This window comes from Chiloscyllium plagiosum, unplaced genomic scaffold (genome assembly GCF_037043375.1).
Source record: "Chiloscyllium plagiosum isolate Xiang-an unplaced genomic scaffold, Cpla_swu_hap1 HiC_scaffold_6, whole genome shotgun sequence".
Classification (NCBI taxonomy): domain Eukaryota; kingdom Metazoa; phylum Chordata; class Chondrichthyes; order Orectolobiformes; family Hemiscylliidae; genus Chiloscyllium; species Chiloscyllium plagiosum.
The window spans coordinates 85,858,373-85,885,731 of NW_028270144.1; the positions used below are offsets into that span (position 1 = coordinate 85,858,373).

The 27,359-nt window shown below is 39.3% G+C and overlaps 1 protein-coding gene and 1 pseudogene across 1 annotated transcript in view; one reads left to right on the plus strand and one right to left on the minus strand.

Annotated features, from left to right (window-relative positions):
• The window catches only part of micu2 (mitochondrial calcium uptake 2), a 458,574-nt gene that overhangs the window by 343,980 nt on the left and 87,235 nt on the right, over positions 1-27,359 (minus strand). The gene's annotated exons all lie outside the window — the stretch shown is intronic.
• LOC148149800 (uncharacterized) lies at positions 4,883-5,502 on the plus strand (annotated as a pseudogene).

Genomic DNA, 27,359 nt, shown 5'->3' on the forward strand with positions numbered 1-27,359 from the left:
AGGTTCATGCAGAGAGGAAACATAATAGCAGAGATGCACTTAGTCATGGTATCCATGCAAACACAACTGTGATGAGGTCCTGTCTAATTTAGGAATCAGCGACAAGAAAGCTCCAGAAGCAGAAGGCTGTGAAGAGATCCCACATGGTTATTAAGTTTTGAGAATTTATGCTAAGCAGTAGCAGTGAGCTGGGTTGGATTTTTTATGTTAAGGATGTCAAGGACAGACATTAACTAAAGAAAATAGTATTGAGTGAATGCACAGAAATTTGCCAAAAGGAAGCCAGTTGCAACTCTGCCAGCTGAGCAAGAAGCTTTAGCATGGAGATGGAGGCGACACTTCAGTGTTGTTTGAATGCCTTTAAGATTATTGCTGAGTTAAAAGGGATAAACTTTTCTGATATTTATGAGATCATTTCAATTGTTCTTGCATAATGGAAGTATATCTTAAAATTTAGGTTTGTTATTTAAAATATGAAACATGTCTCTCAGAGAACAAAAGAATCCTGTATGTTTTTTGGAAAATAACTTGTGAAAGCTGTCAAAGACTTCAATTGTTATTGGAAAGGAACACATGGTTTCTTTAGTTTAAAAAAATTCATAGGTGTTAGCAAATATTTAGGTTCATAGGTTGGGCTATTTGAAATGATAATAAATCATTGGGAGGTAACTTATATTTTAAGCAAACAAATTGTTAATTGATACCATCTGAGATTGTAATAATATATGAATTTGTCAAGCTAAGACAGACAAGCTTTGACAAAAGATATGACCTTACAAAACAATTGGCAAGTCAAAGATTGATCAGGAGACAGTAGTAAATGATATCAGTAAGATGACCATTATTTCTAAGAAACCAATCAGGAACTGAGCATATACCACCAAATCAATAATTGTACAATCATGCACAAACTGGAGTTCAGGTGTCTCTGATCATGTTCAGGGGGCACTAGCGAGCAAGGGCAAACAAGTGCTATTATTTGTGGTTTGATACACGAGAAAAGATGATTGAAGACAGGAGAACTTCAGTCAACAAACAGAACAAAAGACCTGTGGCTCAGTTAACCATTGAGATTGACAACACCTAAGATTGTGAAGTGGATCGCCAAAAATAAAACCCCACTGCTTTTATTAAGTATTACTTCTTTTGCAATGTTATGATATATTTAATATTGTATGTACAACTTGTGAAAACTTGTGTACTTGAAACCGATCTTGGAATACATCAGTACTAGCAAAATTATTGTTCAAGTTTGAGAGAGTACCAGTCTACAATCTTAATTGACCGAAATCTTACAAACAAACTGCACTACAACTCTTACAGCTCTATGCAATCTGCTAGAGATAGGTTTCTCACAGGTTGGATTGATTTGGATTACCTTTCCTCTTCCCAGATAACAATAAAATGGTTAATTGCAAATTGATAAAATTATGAAAAAAGAATGCTATTATTACATAACTCCATAGATTCGCATTATGCTCACTTACAACACAAAAATGTGACATGAGAATGAAATGGTGGTAGGGTTTTGCTCCAAAGTATTCTCATAGAAACATTCAAGAAGCTATTTTGCATTAGTTGCCATTGAGTTAGCTCGTTATCTGTCATTTATGTGGGAACACAGATTATAATTTTGACTTCCTCTAACCTTTCCACGAATTGATTTTGTTCCCATACCTTCTTCATGATATTTATTTCATCAATGAAACCAAGTTCCCGAACAAAGACACCTTGGAGTGCAGGTTCATAATTCCCTGAAAGTGGGAGTCACAGGTAAACAGTGTAGTGAAGGCAGCATTCTATACGCTTGACTTTACCGGTCAATGCATTGAGTGTAGGAGTTAGGATGTAATATTGCGGCTGTACAGGTCTTATGTTAAGCCACTTTTGGAATACCATGTTTAATTCTGGTCTCCCTGCTATAAAAAAAGATGTTAAATTTGAAAGGGTACAGAAAAGACTCACGTATGGTGCCAGGGTTGGAGGGTTTGGGCTATAAGGAGAGGCTAAATAGAATCATAGAGTCATAGTGATGTACAGCACAGAAACAGACCCTTCAGTCCAACCCGTCCATTCCGACCAGATATCCCAACCCAATCTAGTCCCACCTGCCAGCACCCAGCCCAAATCCCTCCAAACCCTTCCTACTCATATACCCATCCAAATGCCTCTTAAATGTTGCAATTGTATCAGCCTCGACCACTTCCTCTGACAGCTCATTCCATACACGTACCACCCTCTGTGTGAAAAGATTGCCCCTTAGGTCTCTTTTATATCTTTCCCCTCTCACCCTAAACCTATGCCCTCTAGTTCTGGACTCACCCACCACAGGGAAAAGACTTTGTCTATTTATCCTATCTATGCCCCTCACAATTTTGTTAACCTCAATAAGGTCACCCCTCAGCCTCCGAAGCTCCAGGGAAAACAGCCCCAGCCTGTTCAGCCTCTCCCTATAGCTCAAATCCTCCAACCCTTGCAACATCCTTGTAAATTGTTTCTGAACCCTTTCAAGTTTCAGAACATCTTTCCGATAGGAAGAAAACCAGAATTGCACGCAATGTTCCAACAGTGGCCTAACCAATGTCCTGTACAGCTGCAACATGACCTCCCAACTCCTGTACTCAATATTCTGATCAATAAAGGAAAGCATACCAAACGCCTTCTTCACTATCCTACCTACCTGCGACTCCACTTTCAAGGAGCTATGAACCTGCACTCCAAGGTCTCTTTGTTCAGCAACACTCCCTAGGACCTTACCATTAAGTGCATAAGTCCTGCTAAGATTTGCTTTCCCAAAATGCAGCACCTCGCATTTATCTGAATTAAACTCTATCTGCCACTTCTCAGCCCATTGGCCCATCTGGTCAAGATCCTGTTGTAATCTGAGGTAACCCTCTTCGCTGTATACTACACCTCCAATTTTGCTGTCATCTGCAAACTTACTAACTGTACCTCTTACGCTCGCATCCAAATCATTTATGTAAATGACAAAAAGTAGAGGACCCAACACTGATCCATGTGACACTCCACTGATCATAGGCCTCCAGTCTGAAAAACAGCACTCTTCCACCACCCTGTCTTCTACCTTTGAGCCAGTTCTGTATCCAAATGGCTAATCAGTCTCCCACGGGGAACCTTGTCGAATGCCTTACTGAAATTCATATAGAGTCATCAAGTTGTACAGCTTGAAAACTGACCCTTCAGTTCAACCTGTCCATGCTGACCTTGTGAAGGTTTATAAAATCATGGTGAATAGCCAAGGTCTTTTTCTCACGGGAGGGGAGTCCAAAACTGGAGCACATTGGTATAAGCTAAGATGGGAAAGATTTAAAAGGGATCTAAGGTCAACTTTTTCATGCAGAGGGTGATGCGTGCATGGAATGAGCTGCCAGAGGAAGTGGTGGAGGCTGGTACAATTACAACATTTAAAAGGCATCTGGATGGGTACATGTACAGGAAAAGCTGAGAAGGATATGGGCCAAAAGCTGGCAAATGGGACTGGTTCAATTCAGATATCTGGTCAGCATGGATGAGTTGGACCGCAGAGTCTGTTTCCGTGCTGTACAACTCTATGACTCTATAGCTGAATAATTGAATGACAGCATTGTCAGAATAAACAGAAAGTGACACAGAACAGCCTAAAACTTAGTCAATTGATGCCTTACGACTGCAGTATATAGAAATCAAAACTTACTGTAAACAAGCTGTACCATGAATTTTTCTATCCATTGCTCATCAGAGAGTTATGAAACATAAGAATCTTCTCAGTTGGAAATAGCATGCTGATCCTGGTATATTTCAGCTCAAAATAAACTGCATAATGTAGACACCTGAGCCATGTTACATGGCTATAGCCACAGACCACTGCAAGAAATCTGGACTACAGCTCCTTGAAGCACTCAAGACTTCACTTATTCCAACATCACCGCAAACTCCTACAAAGCTTTACTTAACAATGTCGATCTGACCAAAGAACACACCTATCAACTCTGGATCAAGACCTTTGATCCAGACCTTCAGAGTATCTTGTGCACACTTATCCCACTTACATCTCGCATAGCAGACTTCTACTGCCTTCCAAAGATACACACAGCCAACACACCTGGATGTCCTATCATATCAGGCAATGGGACTCTGCGTGAGACACTCTCTGGCTGTGTCAGGGCATCCTGAATCCACGATACAAAGAACCCCCAGCTTCGGTTGCAATACTAGACTTCTTACAGAAACTCAGCACCCACAGACCACAGTTGAACAAGGAACAATCCTCATCACAATGGACATTTTAGCACTCTACACCAGCATTCCCCAAGACGATGGCATTGCTGCAACAACCTCAGTACTAAACACCAACAACTGCCAATTTCTAGATGCCATCCTACAACTCATCTGCTTTATCTCCAACCACAGTGTCTTCACCTTTGACAACCAGCTCTTCATCCAGCCATGGGGACAAAGTTTGCCAAGATTTTCATGCACAAGTTCGAGCAAGATTTCTTTGCTGCACAGCACCTCCAACTAACACTATACACCAGATATATCGACGACATTTTCTTCCTTTGGACTCACGGCGAAGAACCACTGAAATGACTACACAACAATATCAACAAGTTTCGTCCCACCATCAGACTTACCACGGAGTATTCTTCAGTCTCATTCTTGGACACGCATTTCCATTAAGGACAAACACCTCAGTCCTCAGTCTACCACAGGTTCGTGAATAACCTCATGATGCTGCACTTCTCTAGCTCCCACCCTAAACATGTTAAAGAAGCCATCCCCAACAGACAAACCCTGCGCATACACAAGATCTGCTCAGATGAGGAGGAACAAGACGGTCACCTAAAGATGCTGAAAGTTGCTCTCATATGAACAGGATACGATGCTCAACTCATCGATTGCCAGCTCTGATGTGCCACGGCAAAAAACTGCAACAACCTCCTCAGAAGACAGATACAGGGCACGACCGATAGAGTACCCTTTGTCATCCAGTACTTCCCTGGAGCAGAGACACTAGGCCATTTTCTCTACAGCCATCAACATGACATTAATGCTGACGAAAATCTTGCCAAGATCACCCCGACGCCTCCATGTTTCACCTTCAAACTGCCAAACGTGAAGCAGACCATCATTCGCAGCAAACTACCCAACCTTCAGAACAACATGGACGACAACACCACACAGCCCTGCCACAGCAACCACTGCAAGACATGCCAGATCACTGACATGGACACTACCATCACATGTGGGGACACCAACCACCACATATACAGCAGATACTCATGTGACTCTGCCAACATTGCATACCTCATACGCTGCAGGCAAGGATGTCCCGAGATATGGTATATTAGTGAGACCATGCAGATGCTATGACGATGGATGAATGAACACTGCGCAACAATCATCAGACAGGCATGTTCCCTCCCAGTTGGGGAACACTTCAGCGGTCAAGGACATTCAACCTCCAATCTCTGGGTAAACATCTTCCAAGGCGGACTTTGAGATACACAACATTGCAGAATTGTCGAGCAGAAAATGATAGCCATGTACCTATGAAGACTGCATCAACCATGATCTTGGGTTCCTGTCACACTACATTTAACCCCACCATACTGTTCTGTATCTGAAAAATCTTCCTTACAGTCCTGTTTTGACACCATCATTTTGGTAACGCTATGATCTGTCGACCTTAATTAGTTTGTACAGTTTCGGATTACTTGTTACTTTAGTTACACTCCCAACATGTGACTGTTACACCTATCATGTTGTTCCAGCCATTTGGTTTGTCTCCAGCCCCTCTCTATTTTTAATGTTTTGTAATTATCTCTCTGCCTCAATTAATTGGATTATATATCATTCCTTTCATTTGCTATTCAGCTATTGACACTTTACTCACACCGTCTGACACTTTTGATCACCTGCAGTGACTTATTATTCAATCTGTTGACCCACCACTCACACCATTTGTGTGATCTTTCAATCCGTCTGTTATAAATTCTGTGCCTATGTGCCTCTCTGCACTTCACCTGACAAGGGGGCAGCGTTCCGAAAGCTTGTCATTTTAAATAAACCTGGTGGATTATAACCTGGGGCTGTCCACCTCAGGCCAACATCGGCACCTCCACATCATAACAATGTTAACAGCAGCTATGGACAACAAGTCCTCAAATCTGAGCAGAAGGAAAGAAATGAGAAGCAAGCAACTATATTCTTCATATTAATCCCCAACAACACCCTCCCATCCTTCTCCTCCTCTCCCACCTCCCCTTCACAAGAAGGAACCACTCACATTGCGATTATAAAAACAACTGACAAAACTGACTTCAGACTGCATGTAAGCACATCAAAAAGTTGCACAATATTATTGTTCATTTCCAATGAAGGCTATTCATCCACAAGGCAGTGTTAGGACCTTTGAAGACCAATCCAATTAGTTCAACTCTGTCAATTTTTTTCTCATAGCATTGCAATTTTTTCCTTTAAGTATTTATCTAATTCCCTTTTGAATGTTACCAATGGATCTGTATCCACTACCCTATCAGACGCATGTTAAATCCGAAAGACTTATTGCATAAGTATGCTTTTCCTCACGTTGTTGATGATTCTTTTGCCAATTACTTTTGGTTATTAACACATTTGCCACCAAAAACAGTTCCTTTCTCTTTATTCAATCTAAATCTTTAATAATTTTAAAGCTCTATCAAATTTGCTCTTAGCCTTCATTACTCTAAGGTAGTACTTCTCAAACAACTATGGTCAAAGGACAGCTTTCAAATGGAAATGTGTGACCCTTTCTATCTAAACGTTAATACAACACTCACAATATGGAGGTGCTGCACTCAAAGACAGTTTAATTATATTCTTATCAAAACACGCATTTACTTATACAGACCAGTGAGATGGGTACACCTGTTACAAAGTCTGTCTGTCCACAACATGCATACGAGAGGTACTGGGATTGGGCGGCACGGTGGCACAGTGGTTAGCACTGCTGCCTCACAGCGCCAGAGACCCGTGTTCAATTCCCGTCTCAGGCGACTGTGTGGAGTTTGCACATTCTCCCCGTGTCTGCGTGGGTTTCCTCCGGGTTCTCCGGTTTCCTCCCACAATCCAAAAATGTGCAGGTTAGGTGAATTGGCCATGCTAAATTGCCCGTAGTGTTAGGTGAAGGGGTAAATGTAGGGGAATGGGTCTGGGTGGATTGCGCTTCGGCGGGTCGGTGTGGATTTGTTGGGCCGAAGGGCCTGTTTCCACACTGTAAGTAATCTAATCTAATCTAATCTAAACACAGCAGAGACAGCAGGATCACAGACAGTCAACATGCTGGCAAAGAGTGCAAGTGGATGGCAACAGCAAAGCATGGAGAGGTGCAAGTGTCCAGAGAGTGAAGGAACAATGAGTCAGCTGGGTGTGAAAATAACACATGGAAGTATTAGGAAGGGGACTGCAGGAGTATGCCTCCTACGACATGTTCAATTACTTGCTCATGGTGCATTGGATATTTTCCCGTATCACTCATGTAAGATGGCCCGTGTGGCAATCTCTGAAAAATAAATGCAGACCCCAATGGGTTCATAGTTTACAGGTGAAAATGTGGAGAACAACTTCTTTCTCCATTCTATTCACATAATTGTAAGGTCTCATTCTGGCACCAACTAAGAGTCTTTTGAATTCTTCCCCAATATTTACTTGTTCCTAAAATTCCAGAATTGGGCACTATACCCTAGCTAGGGCCAAAGTGTTTTACAAGAGTTTGGCAGAACGTTCCTGAAATTTTTGCTTTATGAAGCTCAGACTCTATTGTGAATTATTAACTGTTTTGTTAAGCTGTCCTGCCAATGTCAAAGAATCATTCAGAAGCACTTCACGCTGCATATTTTTTGTACTTTTATTTTTCCAGATCAGCTAAAAACTGCATTTATTTAAAAATGGGATTAAACCTCCTCTTAAGCCATAACTGATCAACTGAGAGCATTGCCAATAGGAATTTGAGCTTTAGAATTTAAGATGTTCTTTACTGTTTAAAACACCGTGCCTGGATGGGTATGCTCCAATAGCACTCAGGCAGCCTGGCACCATCCAAGACAAAGTAAGCCCACTTCATTTGCACCACATTCATAAACGTTCACTCTCTCCACCATCAATGTTCAGTAGCTGCAATGTGTACTACTGTCTCCAGGATGGGTTACAGAAATTCACCAAAGATCCTTAGACAGCACTTTCTAAACCACAACCACTTCCATCTAGAAGGATTAGGGCAGCCAATACGTGGGAACACCACCACCTGCAAGTCTCCCTCCAAGCCACTCACCATCCTGACTTAGAAATATATCACTTTTCCTTCACAGTCAATGGGTCAAAATCCCGGAACTTCCTCCCTAAGGGCATTGTGGGTCAACCTACAGTGCATGGATTGCAGCGGTTCAAGGTGGCAGCTCACCACCACCTTCTCAAGAAGGACCAGGGATGGGCCAAGCATGCTGGTCGAGCCTGCAATGCCCACATCCCAGGAGTGAATATAAAAACAAAATTGTCTGCAATACCTTGGACAATCTGGAGCAGGGTGCTAAAGAGCTCACCAATGCAATGATAGCTGCAGCAAAAGTTTGGCAGATTAACTCAGTTTAAAAACAAGAAACAAAATGGAGGTGGTTCCATGCTCCAGTTGACTTTTGAATGGAGTAATCTAACTTGCTCTCTTTCCTCAATGTGCTAATTGGGAAACTGGTAATATTTCTTTGCTACTGTCTATAATAAGTCTATCTTTATTGTTAATATATTCATGGGATTTTGTACAGCTACAAGATTGGCCTTATCAGCAAACTTGTAAATGTCTGTGCAGTTTGCAAGCTCAATGCTGTGATAAAATGGATCAAAGGTATCCTGCAGGACAATAGTCATCCTAATTATATCATAGTTTAATGTGTATCTACAAATGCACGAATAGGCCAAAGGCTGTCACTTTGAAGCCTAAAAAGGGGCTAGGTAACCTCAAATCATTCTTGAGGGGCAAAGTTACTCAAATATTTGACAGGTTCAGAAAGCCTTTTCATCTCTACTACTGTAGTGGTGACCAGTGTGGTACTTTCCACTAATAGGTTGCTGTCTTTAGTCCAAAAAGATAGCCTACCAACCAAAGTATCTTTGAACTTTTATGCCTGTGTGATGCTAGGTATGTTGACCACACATCCCTATGATTGACTGATCAAATCAAACCAAACAAGCTGCTGCCCTGAGAATTTTTAATAGGCACAGTACAGTCCATGCTGGCAAAATCCAAATCAATACATCTATTGACTTTGATATGATTCAGAGATTGGACAACATTTGTTGAACAATTCCGATTCTGCTCAAAATATTTTCTTTTTGGACAATCTTTCAGGATTGAAGATGACTTGCTTCCACTTCAATGGTAGTGGTTATTAGGGGTGTTCTGAAGTTTCTGAATAGTCTGATCCCAGAGCCCAGAATCGGCCACAGATGGACAGATGGTGTTTGATGAGACAGATGGATGGGACAGTCTAAATTCTGCACGGTCTTTCGGCTGCTTGTGCTCCACTCTATGAAGAACAAAGTGGATGGCATCTTCATGGATGATTCTTCTCCAGAGACAGTGTAAGATAACTGTAAAGTAACCTGCCTCACTTATTCATGCTAAAGTTTTACACATTCTTGGTGCAGAGATCTGTTCACTTCAAACAAAATAAATATTTTTGACTCTTGCAACTTTTTTGAACAATGAAATATGCAAAGTCTAGATTTCTCTGTTGTTTTCTAATAGCAATGCCTCAGCCAATCAGAGCAGCATGCCAACCAATCACGTTGTTTAAATTGATGTGTTAGTTTGAAATTTGCCATTTTTGCACATGTCCTGATGAGTGCAACACAAAACATTCTGGTGACAATTCTGTTTTGTCAAAAATATTCTTTACCAGTAAAACAATTATTTTACCCTGGAAGGGAAAGCAAATCTAATATTCAAATCAATTTCTTATACATTGACTAAAAACTTAAGATACATGTTTAACTTTCAGGGAAAGTCATCAGTGATAATCATAGGGAGGTTTTATAAATTGAAATATGTAAGTAATTAAGTATGAGAAAGACAAGGAGTATTACTCATCTTGTTTGCAGTAGTGCCTTTTGGGATCATGTGCAATTTAAGAAATGCACAAGTGCTCATGCAGCATGTGCAGTCTGCTACTATCTCTGCAAAATGACAGGTGGAAAGCTCATTGAAATAAGGTGCTATGCCAGAAAAATGAAACAAGCCAATTTGTCTCTCTTTGTTGGAATTCAATATGGCTTACTCTGTGGAAGAGCATTCTATTCTAGCTAACTGTCCCTTGTTGACTTTGATATCTTCCACAGTATTTAACCCAACTGTTATAAATTATTCACATATAAGAGCCCTTCAGCTATACATGCATTGCAGACAGGTTATTTACAATGCAAAGGATTTTTTTTCAATTTAGTAAATTCCAAGACGGCATTGGGTAAATTCACTCAAGTTTGGCACAGGTTTAGCTCATACTTGACTACATGATGAAAAGGAGTCAAATAGCACAATCAAGCTCTTCCATTCCTCTGCCCATAACTTCACCAACCATCTGTTACAAACATTGATATCATCTTAGTTCCTGTAACATCAGTCTCATAAGCAATCTGAATGTTGCTTCTTCTATGATTTCACTTACACTGTTCATGATTTCGCTGCTCCTTGGATGCTGCCTGAACTGCTGTGCTCTTCCAGCACCACTAATCCAGAATCTGGTTTCCAGCATCTGCAGTCATTGTTTTTACCTTGTATAATAGTAGGCATACCAATAAAACCCCATTGTGCTTATGGACCAGATGTCAACATTTTTCACATAAGTACCTCACCAAGCGTTCCAGACTGACTGAGTTAACACAAGACGAAACGAGGTTTGACAACAAGCTTCATTGGTTAGTTTTATTCCACAGGAAGGTAAAAATGTACCAAGCAGCAGTTCAATTAGTCAAACTTAATATCACTTAATGATACAAAATAAAAGATATCAAGCACTCCTACATTACTACATTATCCATTATCTCACTTGATTTAAAACAGAATATCTTCTTTGCATCCTAGACCAGGGAATAGTACCATCTTCTTAATTTCCTGCCCTTATGTCCTCTTCTTAGCAATTTATTACCGGACTGCCATGTTACTCAGTTAAAATGCTTGTGGTTTTTCCACACAAACTTTTACAGACTCTTGGAGACAGAATGGTATTTTCCTGAATACAAAGGCAAGCTAACTAACCAGGAGAAACAACTTTTTTTTTTTGAGTGGTTTTTCCAATTCCTAGTGGTATTATTACAATACCACTAATCCAGAGGCCCAGGTAATCTTTTGGAGAACCAGGTTCAAATCTCACAATGGCAGATGGTGGAAATTGAATTCAATAAAAAAAATCTATAGTTGAGATTCTAAAGATGAGCATTATTGATTGCTGGAGAAAACCCCATCCTCTAGTAAAGGAGACTGCTGTCCTCTAGCCACCCATTCCTGCCGTCCCCACCCTTAAATGCCACCACAGACTCAATCATATGACATGAAATCTTATTTTCTCCAAACATGCATTTACTTGGCAGTTTGAACTGCCATCTTCCTAATATTTACATTCTTTTTTTCCTAAAAATGCACAACTATTTCATGGTTTCATCATTTTGATGTAGATATTTTCTAGTAAGTCTGTTTAGAGCTGATGGCATTCATGTCTGGAGCAGGTGAAGCTTGAATCTGGATCTCCTGCCTCAAAAGGAAGGAACAGTAATACTGCATTACCAGAGCGCTCTCATCATTTTTATGTACCAAACCACTTGTAGCCACAACCAGGTGTTATTTATTTGATTATTTGCAGCCCCCTTTCTTTAATGGGCTGTTGTGGCACATAGTTCAAGCCCAACATGCTCCAGAGATGTATAATGACACCTCTGAACAAGTTGATTAGAAAATATGCCCCTTTCCTTACTTTCTTGAAATCCTGAATTTCTATCTTTTATTTTAAATGGCTCAACTGGAGTTTGATGCTTACTAATTAGATGCCTTCTCATGCTGGCTCATGCCTTTTTAGTTTAATGACTATAAAACACCTAACTACACCCATTCTTTTACATTGCTGTGTTTTTTTTAATCCATCAGTGAGGCTGGCATTTATTGCTCTTCTTAAATGCCTAGAGGGTTGTTAAGAGTTGATCATAATAATGTGCGTTTGGAGTCACATGAAGGCCAGACCAGGCAAGGATGGCAGATCGATTTTAAATGACTATTGACAATAGTTTCATGGTCACCATTAGCTTTTTATTTATTGCAGACCTAACATAGAAATTTGGTTTCTTTCTTCGTACATGCTGGGCCAGCTGAATATTTCAAGGAAGTTTTGTAATTATTACAGATTTTTAGTAACTGAGGAAGATTCTGGGAAAAATTAGCGAGCTCACCACAACTGAGAAGAGGATTATGGAAGAACCCCTGATCAACAGGAGGAATGCATCCAATATAGAGCAGTAGTGAGAAGTAACTAAGGAGAATTTGGATCACACACCACAACTGAAAAGATGATTACGGAGGACTGTGTGTTGAAGAATGTTGATATAGTAGGAGAGTGGGTGACCATTGGTTAAAAGGATAAGAGCCAGCAAGTCCAGAAAACCTAGGACTTCTCAGTCTACTCCTGAGTAGACCAAGGAATACTCCACCTTTTGCTTTAAGTCAAGTAGTTTGACCAAATAAATTAAATCTGGAATGCAACGACTTACACTTACCCTAATAAAAATAAGAAAAGGTTAGGGTCTATACCGAGCAAAGGCTACGACAACGGATGAATGGGCACCGCACAACAATCAACAGACCGGAGGGTTCCCTTCCAGTTGGGGAACATTTCAGTGGAACAGGACATTCAGCCTTGGACCTTCGGGTGACCATCTTCCAAGGTGGACTTCAGAATAGGCAGCAGAGGAAAGTGGCCAAGCAGAGGCTGATAGCTAAGTTCGGTACCCATAGGGAGGGCCTCAACCGGGATCTTGGGTTCATGTCACATTACAGGTGATCACCATTGCACTACACACACACAGATATTCCTACACACACACACACTCTCACATGCACACGGACACAGGTACACACAGACGCGCACACAGACACCCACACACACCCTTACAGACACACACTCCCACACATGCACCCCCTCACAGACTTAAGACACTCTGCACTCACTTCACACACACACACACTTTCTCACATTCACAACCCCCACCCCAGACAGACAGACAGACAGACAGACAGACACACACACACACACACACACACACACACAAAGATGTACTTGCAGAGTTACATTGCACTTTGCTCAAAAACTGCATACATTCATGTCGAACTCTGAGCTCAAAACCTGCATGAATTTATGTAAAACTCTGTTATCTCACTTTTTAGATTAGAATCAATCTAAACATCATGGCATAGACAGAGAACACAGGGGGCTAACACCTTCAACATATTGTCTAGCTATCACCATTGTTAACAGCTAACCCGAGAATGCAACTATATAAAAAAAGGGTTTTGTGATTTACACATGAAAGAAGTGAAACTATCACTGTATTCTAACAGATGAAAGGCTTAACAGACAATCAATTTCTCAATGTATAATTTCAGTTACATCACACTGAAAATTTTTGCTATAAATTCTGTGTTACGATCAAGCCCTCCACAATCACCTGAAGAAGGAGCGTCGCTCCGAAAGCTAGTGTGCTTCCAATTAAACCTGTCGGTGTTGTGTGATTTTTAACTTTGTACACCCCAGTCCAACACCGGCATCTCCAAATCATCTTTTTAAGAGTTATTGAGTTAGACAGCACAGAAACAGATCCCTTTAGTTCAACCAGTCCATGCTGAATATAATCCCAAACTAAACTAGTCCCACTTGCCTGCTTCTGGCCTATATCCCTCCAAACCTTTCCTATTCATGTACTTATCCAAATGTGTTTTAAATGTTGTAATTGGACTCTCATCCACCACTTCCTCAGGAAGTTCATTCCACATGCGAATCACATTCTGTTTAAAAAACTTGCTCCTCATGTCTTTTTTAAAATCTCTCCCCTCACCTTAAAATGTGCTCCGTAGTCTTGAAATCCCGCATCCTAGAGAAAAGACAACTACCATTAACCCTATCCATGCCCCTCATTATTTTATAAACTTCTATAAGGTCACCTCTCAACCTCCTATGCTCGAGTAACAAAAGTCCCAGCCTATGCGGTCTTTCTTTGTAGCTCAAAATTTCCATAGCCGGCAACATCCTGATAAACCTCTTAAAATATTTTTACAGGGGTTTGACCTGGTCCATAACAATGGGAATACTTACAAGTAACCCTGTTGAAAACAGTTGTCTATTTATGCAAACCTCTCCAGAATTTTCTTTATCTCTCTAATATAGTTTTACTCAACAACCTATAGGAACATACAGGTGTTTAGTTGATAGCAGGAAAACCAAGTGTACAATATAATCTGACCCATATAACATGTCAGGTGAGCAGCAGGATAATTTGACATGATTGACACTTCAAATGCAGTGACCTTACATACATGAAAAATAATCCATATAACATAGCTAAAAACTTTTTAAAACAAAATCAACCCTACTTAATCAATTTTGCTTTGTGACATTCAGAAGGTAAAAGTCCACATTCCGTATAAACATAGCCATGCTCAATAGCAGATTCTGATTTTGCAATAGCTCCCTAAAGCTGTCAAATGAAGCTAAAGTCTGTTGTCACCATAGTTGTATACATCTACTGGAATTTTATCTCATGTTATCACAAACTGAATAGATGAAACACCATAATGCTTCAAAAAAGTAGTAATATGGTAGAAGATTGGTTAGCTCAGTCAGTTCATTACATTAATTCAGAAATAAAAAAATACTGCTGCTAATGAAGATATATAACTTTGCATTTATTTGGCACCTTTCATGACCTTCAGAATTCTGAGAGTGTTTTACAGCCAATGAAGTAATTTTGAAGAATAGCAAATGTATTAATTAATACAACCAATTTGAACACAGCAAGCTCCTGCGAAGAGAAATATGGTCGTTATTAGATAAATTATTTGAGAGATAAATATTGGTCAGAGCACCCAGAAAGCCCCCTTCTTTGAATACTAACTCCTGCCACCGATCAGAGAGGCAGAAGGAATAATTGTGTACACAGTCTTTTCACAAACAACAGATGCCAGTGTATTTTGAAAGTGCTGCCTTCTTAAGTCAAACTCTGCGTCAAAACTTACACAGAGACTTTTTATGCAAGCTGAATAACTGATTTGGCAGATAAATGGTGTTAATCCCAGGGCCATCATTTCAAATTCCACTGTGGATAATGATCTCTTTTTAAATCAACTTTTTTAAAAAAATACAAAATGTGTCCTTCAACTAAATATTATATTCAATTCTTCACACTGTAATCTCAGTTGCTGAAATTTCCCAAATACATCTGTTCATCACTTAATGAATTGTCAGAAGCTTCTAATGGAATATTGATAAATAACAGGCAGACTAGACACCAGAACTTACAATTGGTTAAGGACTGCACCACCCTAAAAATGGGAAATTGAACTTTATTGTTAGTCGTTGCTAAGCCAACTTATTTATTTTCATGCCTGCAACTGTGCTTGTACAGGAAGTGCTCCACATAGCATGCAGCTCAAAGAAACACAGCCTTCTTCAAAATAGTTCATGAGATTTTTCATAGCATACAGGAGGGCAGACAGAGTCTAATATCTCATCTGCGGAATGGCACTTTTAGCAATACAACACTCAACACTGCATTGTAATATTAATTTTCTTTTGTGTTCTATTCTTGGAAATGAACTTCAGTCTTTAATCTGATTTAGAGGAAGGAGTATCACCAACTAAAGCAAAATGGCTGACACCTGATGGGCTGTTGCCAAATGAGTCTAGTATTCTAATCTGGCAGATCAATATATTCATTAACACCCCAAGTTGCCAGTTAGTTGAACAAGTAGTAAGCAAGCAGATGCGCAGAAAATAGCTGAATGGTATCTGCAGATTTATATAGTGACAAGATGCCAGAATCATAGAATCCCTACAGAATGGAAGCAGGCCATCTGAGTCCAGGCTGACCCTCCGAACAGCATCCCACCCTATTCCTGTAAATTTGTATTTTCCAAAGCTAATCCACTGAACCTACACATTCTTGGACACTATGGGCAGTTTAGCATAGCTTGTTCACCTAACCTGCACATCTTTGAACTGAGAGGGGAAACCAGAGCACCCGGATGAAATTCACACAGACACTGGGAGAATGTGCAAACTTCCTACAGATAGTCACCTGAGGGTGGAATCAAACCCAGGGGTCTTCTTGGTGTGAGAGAGCAGTGCAAACCACTGTGTCACCATACTACCTCAAATCAGAGTTTTCAAGACTTGCAGTTAAATACGTCTTTTTTTTCCCCAAAAGACTTCTAACAAATAATTTTGCAGTCTGTCCAATTAAACAGTTAAGAATTTGGAAAATATTTCATTTGATTCATTGCAGCCATCTGAAATTAGGGTAAGAGATAGTGGAGAAAAAAAGAGAACAGTACGACTGAGAGCACATATTACAGTCTGCACTGATATCAATTGAATTTTGGACACTGATTGGTATTGCAATCTTCTTGCTTTTATATGTCTGTCAGACACAAACTGCGTGCCTACTAATGCATCAAACATTCAGCACTATTCATGGCAGAAATATGCAACCACACAGCAAATACAACTGTTGTCCCTGGATGACGCCAGGTGCCTAATGTTTGGGCCACGCTTGCACCCATAGTTTTCAAAGTTAAAACTCAGTCTAGACGTGTGGCAGTTACTGAAGAAGCCTTAAAATCAACAACTTTTCTGTAGGCATAACAAGTTATATAGGAGAAATCAGTGAGAGATAGTTAACAACTCTGCTTCTCTCTTCACAGATGCTGCCAGACTTGAGTTTCTCCAGAACTTTCTGCTCTTATTTTTGATCACCAGCTTCTACATGTATTTTACATTTATTAAATACAGCATTATTGTTCAAGCAGCATTGTGCATGTCTATAATTGATTTTATGTATAAATGACTGCAGGTGATACCAGCCATGATAAAATATTTATATTATGTTTGTTTATCAAGGTCAGGTTTGATTAGCAACTTGAAGATCTGCAGCATTCACTACAAATCTCCAAAATATTCACTTCATTTATTTCCTCCCAATTAGTCTTTTAAGAAGATCTACACAGAAACAAAATAAAGAAAATGTTTTAAATGTGTTCATTAGATTGTCCACCAACCGTGCTGGTAGCTGCTTTGATGTGGTTGGGATTGGCTCCACAGGGGGACAGTCAGTCCCTTATGAGTTTTAGGTAAAAGAAAACACCGATTTTGTGGTTTTCCTGTATTCCACTTAAAAACTCACCACAACAAAGCATACATGGCTGCTTCATCTATTAATTTCTCAAGAAAAGAAGCAGGTGTTGGGATTCCTACAATACTCTCTGCCAGCTGGCCAGACAGAAGACTTCAAGAAGATGGAGAATCAGTGGAAAAAAAACACCAGCAATGTAGTCTACAGTTAATCACCTTTTTTTTTGGAAACACCTTTAGTTTACAGTGAGCTGTTCAGCCACAGTTTTATTATACAGCAAAAAAAACCGACAAACCATTCATTCGTATGAGATGGGGGGGGAAATAACAAGACCAAAAGCACCAATTATGCTTAATTACAGGCTCTTTCTTGTACCTTTTCTCTTTTATAACACAGCCATTTACACACACATCACTTTGATTTTTGACTTCCATTTAGGTTTATTAACATCAAAGCAATGTCATCACATATCTTCTGTTCACTTTTTACCTCAGGCTATTAAAAGGAACACCACAAATTTTTGTACATACCTGCTGTCTGTGGTAACAAAATACCTACTCTTATGTTCCTGTTTTGTACTTATTCCTTCATACATCAGTGACCAGAGAATGAGTTTTGTTAGTTACATTTAGAAATTCAAATGTTTTCATGATTTATTCAGTTCCATGAAAATATGTCAAAGTACAAGGCTTTAAGATTTTTTTCCAGTGTCAATTATAGAAAAGAATGATGAGTATTTAATTCCCCATTGTCAGAAATTAGTTATTTCAATAATTTTAAAAGCTTTAAAAAGACTCAAAATATTTGCAGCAAAACTGAACTGCCTTAAATTTTCAATGTTACAAAAACAAACACCCAGTTCCTCTATATTTATATATTATTTCTCATTTGCTTTAAAATCTCTGATGAAAGCAATCTGGAGCTTGAAACAGATGTAAGGGACGAGAGTTGGGATTTCTGCTGCACATACTTTTAACTTTACTTTGTTAGAATAGTAATAGAATGTGGCCTACTAATTTTCCATATCCATCAACTCATTTTAATACAATAGTTCTTCAGGAACTAAAATAGTTTAAAATGAAAGAAGCATGGACTTAAAATGGCTGCAGTGATCACCTGGAAACAGATTGCATAAACAACACTGGCTGAACTGAAACTAACTATCATCTTATCTAAAACATTGAAAAACATCAACTGAGTCAGACAACAAGAAATTCTGTGTGTGTGTGTGTGTGTGTGCGCACAGTAAGTAATAAAGTTCCTTTCTTTCATTCAAGGAAATGTTGTAATTGAATTATTTTTTCTTAGTTGTACATTATAATTGAATTTGATATCGCTGCATGCCTAAAAGAGTTAAAAGGCTTTGATGCAACCAACTGAGTGAATTAAAAAAGATCCAATTGACCCCTCTTCACTTGGTGATAAAATGTCCCATTATACTTATGTACAATTTTCCAGAGTTGTGACATTAGCAAATGCCTCTGCAGTGATCTCAATGAATGGGAAGACTGGGCTGCAGGCAATGCTCCCAATTCATGAAGTCACTGGAGCAGAATTATAAAATGTCAGTACAGAGCAAAATTCTCCAAAGAACATAAATTCCCTTAAGGTTTTCTAACCAACAGTTGTGAAGTGAAAAACACAAAACCATGAAGACACAGCTGTGAGTGGACAGATAGGTTGTTATAATCACATTTCTGATAACAGTAGTAATACAGATAAATAAGGTCTCAGTCAATTGTGCTTAAACAGCAGATAAAAGTACAATAAACTTGAAATTGCTGAGACATGCCCGCAAATGGTGATTGGGATGGGGATGGAGATGGGGAGGCAGTCTTAGTGATTAGGTACGCAATCCTTTCAATGATAAGATGGTATGTAATGAAAGGCGAGCAGTCAGTGAAGCTTTTATGGGTATAAATAAGAAATGAAATAGAATTTAAAACTGTAGTGCAATTTGTTTACAGAGCGCTTGGCAGCAAATGAAATGGGATATATCTAAAAATACAGAATTAGACAAGCAAATAAAAAAAGGCAAAGTGATTTTAGTGAGAGATTTTCACTTTCAGACTAGTACTCATTAGAATGTTAGTGAATTTCTTGCATGTGTGGGGATAGAATTTTGAAACAGTATTGTCTAAAGTCAACAAAGTGGCATACCATGTGAGATTTAGTAATGATTACTAAGCCATATTTACTTAACCGTCAAATAATAATCATGATATCATATTTAAGGTGTGGCAAACTGGATACCACCAATCAAATTCTTTAAGGCATAATTAAGCTTGCAAAATGGGCAGGCAGTGCCATTTGAAATTAAATAAAGAAATATGAGGCGATATTTTTTGTAAGAAATGATAGGGAGATGAAATATGTACTTAATTTTAGACCTAGAGAAATAACATTTAATCAGACACATCATGGCAAAAGTGATTGAGTGTAGCATCAAGCAGCCCCAACAAAGTTGAAGTCAATGAAAATCAGAAAAAAATCCCTCCAATGCTGGGAAACATATCTCGCAAAAAGCAAGATAGCGGTTGTTGACAGCGGCCAATTATCTCAGCCCAAAATCTAGAAGGTGAAAACTCTATAAGGTGGCTTACAAGGGCAACTGTAAATAGGAAACAAATACTGGGCTTGCCACTCCATGTACAAATATGGAACAAAGTCTGGGCAAATCTGTTATCAGGTAAAATGATGAAAATTTAGTCAGAGACATTCAAATCAGAAGTTAAGACACACGCTACTTTTAAGAGATAGGTTGATTTATAGCTATAAAGGGCAATCATTTTAGGGCAACCCTAAAGGACAACCATGAAAGAGAAAAAAGTAAAAGAAATACAAAAAAAGTACAAATTGCAAAGATTTTGGTGAATGGAAAAGATGCAAAGAACAGCAAAGGCTGACAGAACAATAAGAGCTACAAAATATGAAGAAGCTTGTGACAATAACATCAGTGCAGAAAGTACAATTGTACTAGGAATGAAATAGGACAGTCAGAGGTGACATGTACCTCTTGAAAACTTATGTGATGCTACGACTGATAAAAGGAAATGGCAGGCATGTTAAACAATTACTTTGCATCAGTATTTATAGGAGAAAGTGAGGTCTGCAGATGCTGGAGATCAGAGCTGAAAATGTGTTGCTGGAAAAGCGCAGCAGGTCAGGCAGCATCCAGGGAATAGGAGAATCGACGTTTCGGGCATAAGCCCGAAGAAGTCTGAAGAAGGGCTTATGCCCGAAACGTCGATTTTCCTGTTCCCTGGATGCTGCCTGACCTGCTGTTCTTTTCCAGCAACACATTTTCAGATCAGTATTTATAGTTGAGGAAGAGGTCAGCATGCTTGGTCTTCCAAGTAAACTAATATGCAATCAAAGACAGGGACTTGGCAAAATTCATGAACATAACAATAGTTATTAATAGCAGCAACAAAGAACAACAAATCTTCATTTCCAGATGTTCCATCCAGTCAGCAGGAACTCGTAGACACCCAAACCAGAATTTTCCAGATGTTTCAGTATTTGGGAATTTTCTTCTTGACATTAAAATGCACATATGATTCTACTATTTAAGAACTAAGTTAAAGGGAAAACAGGAATTGTGTACAAGTTGCCTCACACATTCCAGCATGAAATTACTAGAATGCATAATTAAGGACAGAGGGTGGCATCTCCCCAGGCTCTGAATGACTAAACTATGGTGAAAAATTTTGGAAAATCAAGATGTCAAGCGAAAGCCTTTGCAACATCAAGAGTAAAAATTTGCATTTTCCAAACAAATCTCCTATCTTGAGATGAGATTCTTGTTTGAGTGGTAAGGTGCCTATTATTAGTGATTATTGCTCATTATCACCCTCATTACTCCTGAATCTTACCTCATTATTACACCAGCTCCCATTAAGGCCTCTTGTGCACAGTTATAGTGTCCTCTGAACCAGGAGGCCTGGGTTCAAGTTCCACTGTCCCAAAGCATCTGCAGTTTCTTGGAGGAGGGCGCTTTAGAAAAAAATCTATAGGTTCTCAATTTTCCACTTGCCGGATAGAAACTAGGAGCCAAGAAATTCCAACATACAAATCTGAGTAGGTACCTGGCAACTCCAGCTCACCGCTTGCTCCTCCGGATTTGCATCTTGGACACTGTGCATCAACATCTCTGGGCACACTCCATTGATACACCCCATGTCCATGAGTGTTGGCATCCAACATGTACCAGCCTCTCAGCATCACATGGCAAATCACCAATCCGCTTGTAGTGTATTTATGCACTTTGGAGTGCACTGGCACATCTCATTGAAGTGCTGCTGCAAGATTAGTAACTCAAGTTACACACTGGACAAATTGAGCGCCTCTTCCACCTTGGGATCCTACAACCACACGGCATAAATGTCGACTTCACCAGTTTCCTTATCTTCCCTTCCCCCAACACCTCATCCCAGATCCAACTCTGGGTCAACCCGGCACCACCTTCTTGAACTGTCCTACCTGTCCATCTTCTTTCCCACCTATTCGCTCCACTCTCCCCTCCGACCTATCACCATCACCATCCATCTGCAACTACCTATCGCCTTCCCAGCCACTTTTCCCCCCCACCCCTACTCTCCTATTTATCTCTCAGTCCCCTTTCCACCACCCCACACTCCTGATGAAGGGCTTATGCCTGAAGCGTCAATTGTCCTGCTCCTCAGATGCTCCCTGACCTGCTGTACTTTTCCAGCACCATAATTTTCAACTCTGATCTCCAGCACTTGCAATTCTCACTATCTCCTGCTAAATTATGCAGTCAAACAGTCCCACAGAATTCAGAGAGATGCAATCATAAAAGAAAATGGACATACAGTCAAAGGAGGAAACTTAAAGCTTCATCAAAGATGTGGGTTTTTGGGAGAGACCCAAAGTCAGATGGGTAAGTGGTGAGATAGTGAAATTTATGCTAGGAATTACAGAGTTTGACTTAGGTGATTGAAGGCAATGGTATCAAAAGTGCTGCAAAGAAAAGAAGGAATACAGAAAAGGTCAGTGCCCAAGACATTGAGAAATTGGGAGGGGTGCAGAGCTAGCAAAGTTACAAAAATGGACTGAATGAGCATTAGTAACACAACAGCTTGAAGCACGAAGGGATTTAAATATATGGATGACAACCTTTGATTTAGCACAGGGTGAGGGCAAATTGATAGACCATAATAATTAGTAAAGACTATTTTCTTTAAAAAGTAGCACAGCAGATGGAAATCTAGTCAAGGTACTTTGGAAATGTGTCAACCAGAAACTGAGCAATTTATGCAGAGAACAAAGCAGAAAAACAAAAACGTCCTCTCTTGTGCTTTTATAGAGACCAATTCTAAAGCAGTGGAAGCTGGGAGCAGGAATTGTCCATCCCTATAGATATATACCACTATTTTAATAATAGTTATTGTGCTAATGTCATTGTACTGGTAATCCAGAGTCCTTGGCTAATGTGGTATGGCATAGATTAAATCCCACACTGCAGCTGGTGAGATTTGAATTCCATAAAAAATCAAATCTGAATATTTATAAATTATATAAATTATGTTTAACTAATGGTAACCACTTAGCTATTGTTGATTGTCATAAAAATCTATCTGGTTCATTAACATTCTTTAGAGAAGATCCTTACCCAGTCTGGCATCAATATGACTCCAGACATGCAGAAACATGATTGGCTTCCTTGGCCATTTCAGATGATAGTTGGCAGTCAATCAGTCCAATAAGGGATGGGCAACAAATGCCAACCTTGTCAGTGATGCCCACAGACTATGTAAAAATATATTTTAAAAAGATCATAGAAGCTAACTCTTTAGTCCCAGGTTCAATCAGCTTCATGCCAACTAGCAAGATTGTTTCTATTACCCTGTCTGCTAGATTATTCTCAACAGATTATTCTCCACTAAGAATATATTCCTAAAATGTCAATTCTAAATTTAATTTCAATCAGATATGTTTACACCTTTGGCCAAATTGCCTAATGATCTGACAGGACAATATAGGTTTATTACATCATTAACTCATTCTGTCTTCATTATGATTTGTCATACTGCATTTTTTGAACCTCTCAAATCTTTTCTTTTACATCACATTATTTAAAGGCAAAATAGTATGAATAACGGATATTGTCACATTGTCCAGACATTTAAAGTGATGCGTTTGTCACTCACAGGCATGTCTCCTGAAGACCGTAAGACATAGAAGCAGTAGTAGGCCATTCAGCCCATCAAGTCTGCTCTGCCATCCAATGACATTTTGTCTGATTGGATAATCTTCAATTCCACTTTCCTGCTTTTCCCTTATAACCCTCAATTCCCTAACAGATTACCACAGAATCAGTACAGCGTGGAAAGCAGGCCATTCTGCCCATCAAATCCACATCGCCCCTCCAAACAGCATCCCACCTAAACCGCATTTCCCCTCCCCCACTCTATCCCTGTAACCTCATATTTCCCATTGCTAACCCACCTAACCTATACACCCCTGGATACTATGGGCAAGTTAGCATGGCCAATCACCTATCCTGTATATCTTTGGACTACGGGAGGAAACTGGCGCACCCAGAAGAAACCCACGCAGACACGGGGAGAATGTGCAAACTCCACCCAGACAGCCACTCAAGGCTGGATTCAAACCCGGGTTCCTGGTGCTGTGAGGCAGCAGTGCTAATCACTGAGCCACTATACTGCCTTGAATATATTTAACGACTCAGTGTTGACAGGCCTCTGTTGTAAAGCATTCCATTTGTTCACTACCCTCAGAAGAAATATCTCCTGATCTCCATCTTAAATGTGCAAAATCTGTGACTGTCTTCTCCAAGAGGAAACAATTTCCATATCTACCTTGTCTAGTCCCCTATAAATTTTGTAATTGTTTTAAAGAGTATTTACAACAGGCAGCACAGGTAAGATATATCAAAAAACCATAATGCATGCCAGTAAAAGTACATTTTTTGAGACTGGTGATGACACAAGAATTGATGGAGTGCCAAATAGTAAGAAAGACAGCCTTAGATTTAGGAAGACTTGGACACGCTTGTCAGATTAGTAGCAAATGGAATTCAATCTAGATAAGCATGAGGGGATGCACTTGGGCAAGATAAATAAAACAAGGAAATAATTCACAGAATTCATAGAATCCTTACAGTGTGGAAACAGGCCATTCAGTCCAACAATCCACACCAACTCTCTGAACAGCATCTAACCCAGACTCACCTCCCTACCCTTTCCTTATAACACCACATTTCCCATGGCTAATCCACCTAACCTACACATCCCTGGATAATATGGGCAATTTAGCATGGCCAATCCATCTAACCTGCACATCTATGGACTAATAATGAAGAATGGTAAAAGTTGGGAAGCAACAAAAATCAAACGGATGCTGGTTGCATGTCCACTGATCACTTATGATAACTGGACAGGTTAATAAAGTGGTGAAGAAGGCATTTGGGAGATTGCTTTGATTAGCTGAGCCACATAATTTAAGAGCAGGGAGGCTATGGAGGAACTGTATAAAAATTTGGTTAGAATACAACTAGAGTACTATGTGAAGTTCTGGAATCCATATTATAGCAGGGTGTGATTGCAGTGGAGATGATGTAGAAGAGATTTACCAGAATGTTGTCCTGAGAGATTTAGTTACAATAAGAGATTGAGTAGACTGGGTCAGAGGAGACCAAGAAGATGGGGACAGGGAGGTGCATGCACACATGCTTGCATGGTGCATGATTGAGATGTACACAATTATGAAAGGCATAGACTGGCAACAACATTTCCACTTGGTGGGAGGATCAATGACTGGGAGCATACATTTGGTGGGGATGTGAGGAAATATTTTTGACTCAAAAGTGGCGGGAATCTGGAACTCACTACCTGTAAGGGTGCTAGAGACAGAGACCCACATAGCATTTAAGTAGTATTTAGATGTACACTTATGATGCCACGTCATACAGCGTTATGCATGTGATGCTGGCAATTGGGACTAGAGTAGTTAGATGGTTGCATTTGACAGACATTGACTCAAAAGACTCAAGGCGCATTTTCTATGCTGTAGACACAAATGATTATTTGCTCCTTAATTAGTTCTGCGATTTCTTTAAAATGTAATTATTGATATTTTTCAAAATTGTAATTCCTTTCTCTAAACAAAATAAAATGGATATCATATATTTGAACCTAGAGACTGAATAATTGATTACAGCGGTGAACAGTTAGAATACAATACAGTCCCATAGAAGTTTGTATATAGGTCAGGCTTTCAAATAGAATTACATTACAGTCCTTAAATGTATCGATGTGACTTACAGACTACTGTTCCTCCTTCAGTGCTTTTCTGAAGGTGCAGACTACTGTTGGGGTACACTTCCACCTTTATTACCAGCCTTTTAGTAAACTTTAAAATAGACCAATTTGTTATTAAATTTCCCCAATTGCACATGCCTTGAAAAGCTCACTTGCTAACAAAATGTCTTCCTTCAGATAAATTGTATATTGATAAGATGTACAAAATTCAAAGTTCTTTCCACCTTTGCATCTAGGCATGACAAATAATCTACTATTTACCATGGGGGGGGAATATCAATTGTACCCTGTGCCAGTGAGCAAAAAAAACCATTTCTACCAATGGTTTGATTCTACCAAGCAATGTCACTTAACAAGTCATAGTTTGTAATTCAATCAAATACTGTATGGGAGGAAAATCACTTGTATACTGAGTGAACATTTTTCCCACATGCAGGACACTTTGGAAATGCATCAATACCCAATTGTTGTGACATTGTAAATGGTGTAGATCATGTACAAATAAAAAAGGACAATTTTCAATTCAAATACAGAATATAGGTGTTAACTCTCCAGAAGTAATCATCTACCAGTCACTCTGATTTAAAGAGAGCACAGTTGCATGCTCACACGATGAGTAAGTGCAAACAAAGCTAATTCCTATGCTAAGTCTTGTGAAAATCAAGAAGTATCAAAATGTATAATACTTATCCATTACCTCTGCATATTTTTGAGCCAGTGTGCTCTTTCATAATTGCTGCTCGATTCTGGCTGTACCTTTCAACCACATGGCATTTTTATTTCACTACACTACAACCAGTTTTTAGCCCTATATCAACATCTGAATTCCTCCTGCTTCTACATTTTCCATCAGCTCCAGCACAACTTATACTGACACAATCCTTGATATCGCTTTCAGCTTGCTGTATATTTCTTAAGTATTTATTTAGAAATAAATTTAAGAGAGGCAAGAAATTAAAGAATAAAACTAGCAAAAAGATTTGATGCTGCTACTAATACATTCCTTCACTGCATCTGCAAATAAACAGCAAGTGATATTACAAGCTTTGCAAAAACATTGTCCTGGTTATATGCGTCTTGCCACAAATAACGTATGAACATTTAACCAATACACTGCAGCAGATCTAAATTGTTTAAATAACAATAAATGACTGGCATTTAAATTGTTCTAATATTTCACGTAATACTTCTTTATGGTTGTTTGGATCTAATTTGTATTGTGATCGGTTTAAATTTGTTTCAACATAGCTGAGAGCAGTCCAGATACGATATGATTATTATCTTGACAATGGATCCCACTATCTATGGTAATTAGTGCCATTGAATTTCATTATGTAATTTGAGGAATAATATATAAAGCTGTAAACAAGTCACAAGAGTTTGAAGCTCCTCACCACATTCATTGGAAGAGAACATAAGAAAAAGTGTTCTGCAATACACAAGCCAGGCTGTTTGACTTAGCGTAAAATCAAGATACTGAGGCTGTTGGAAATCTGAAACAAACACAGAGAATGCTGGAGAAATTAATTATTATTCTGAAGAAGAGTCAAACTAGATTCAAAGTAGCTAACTCTGTTTCTCCCTCCTCAGAGCTGCTGAGTTTCTCTAGCTTTCTCAGAATTTGTTTGACTTGGC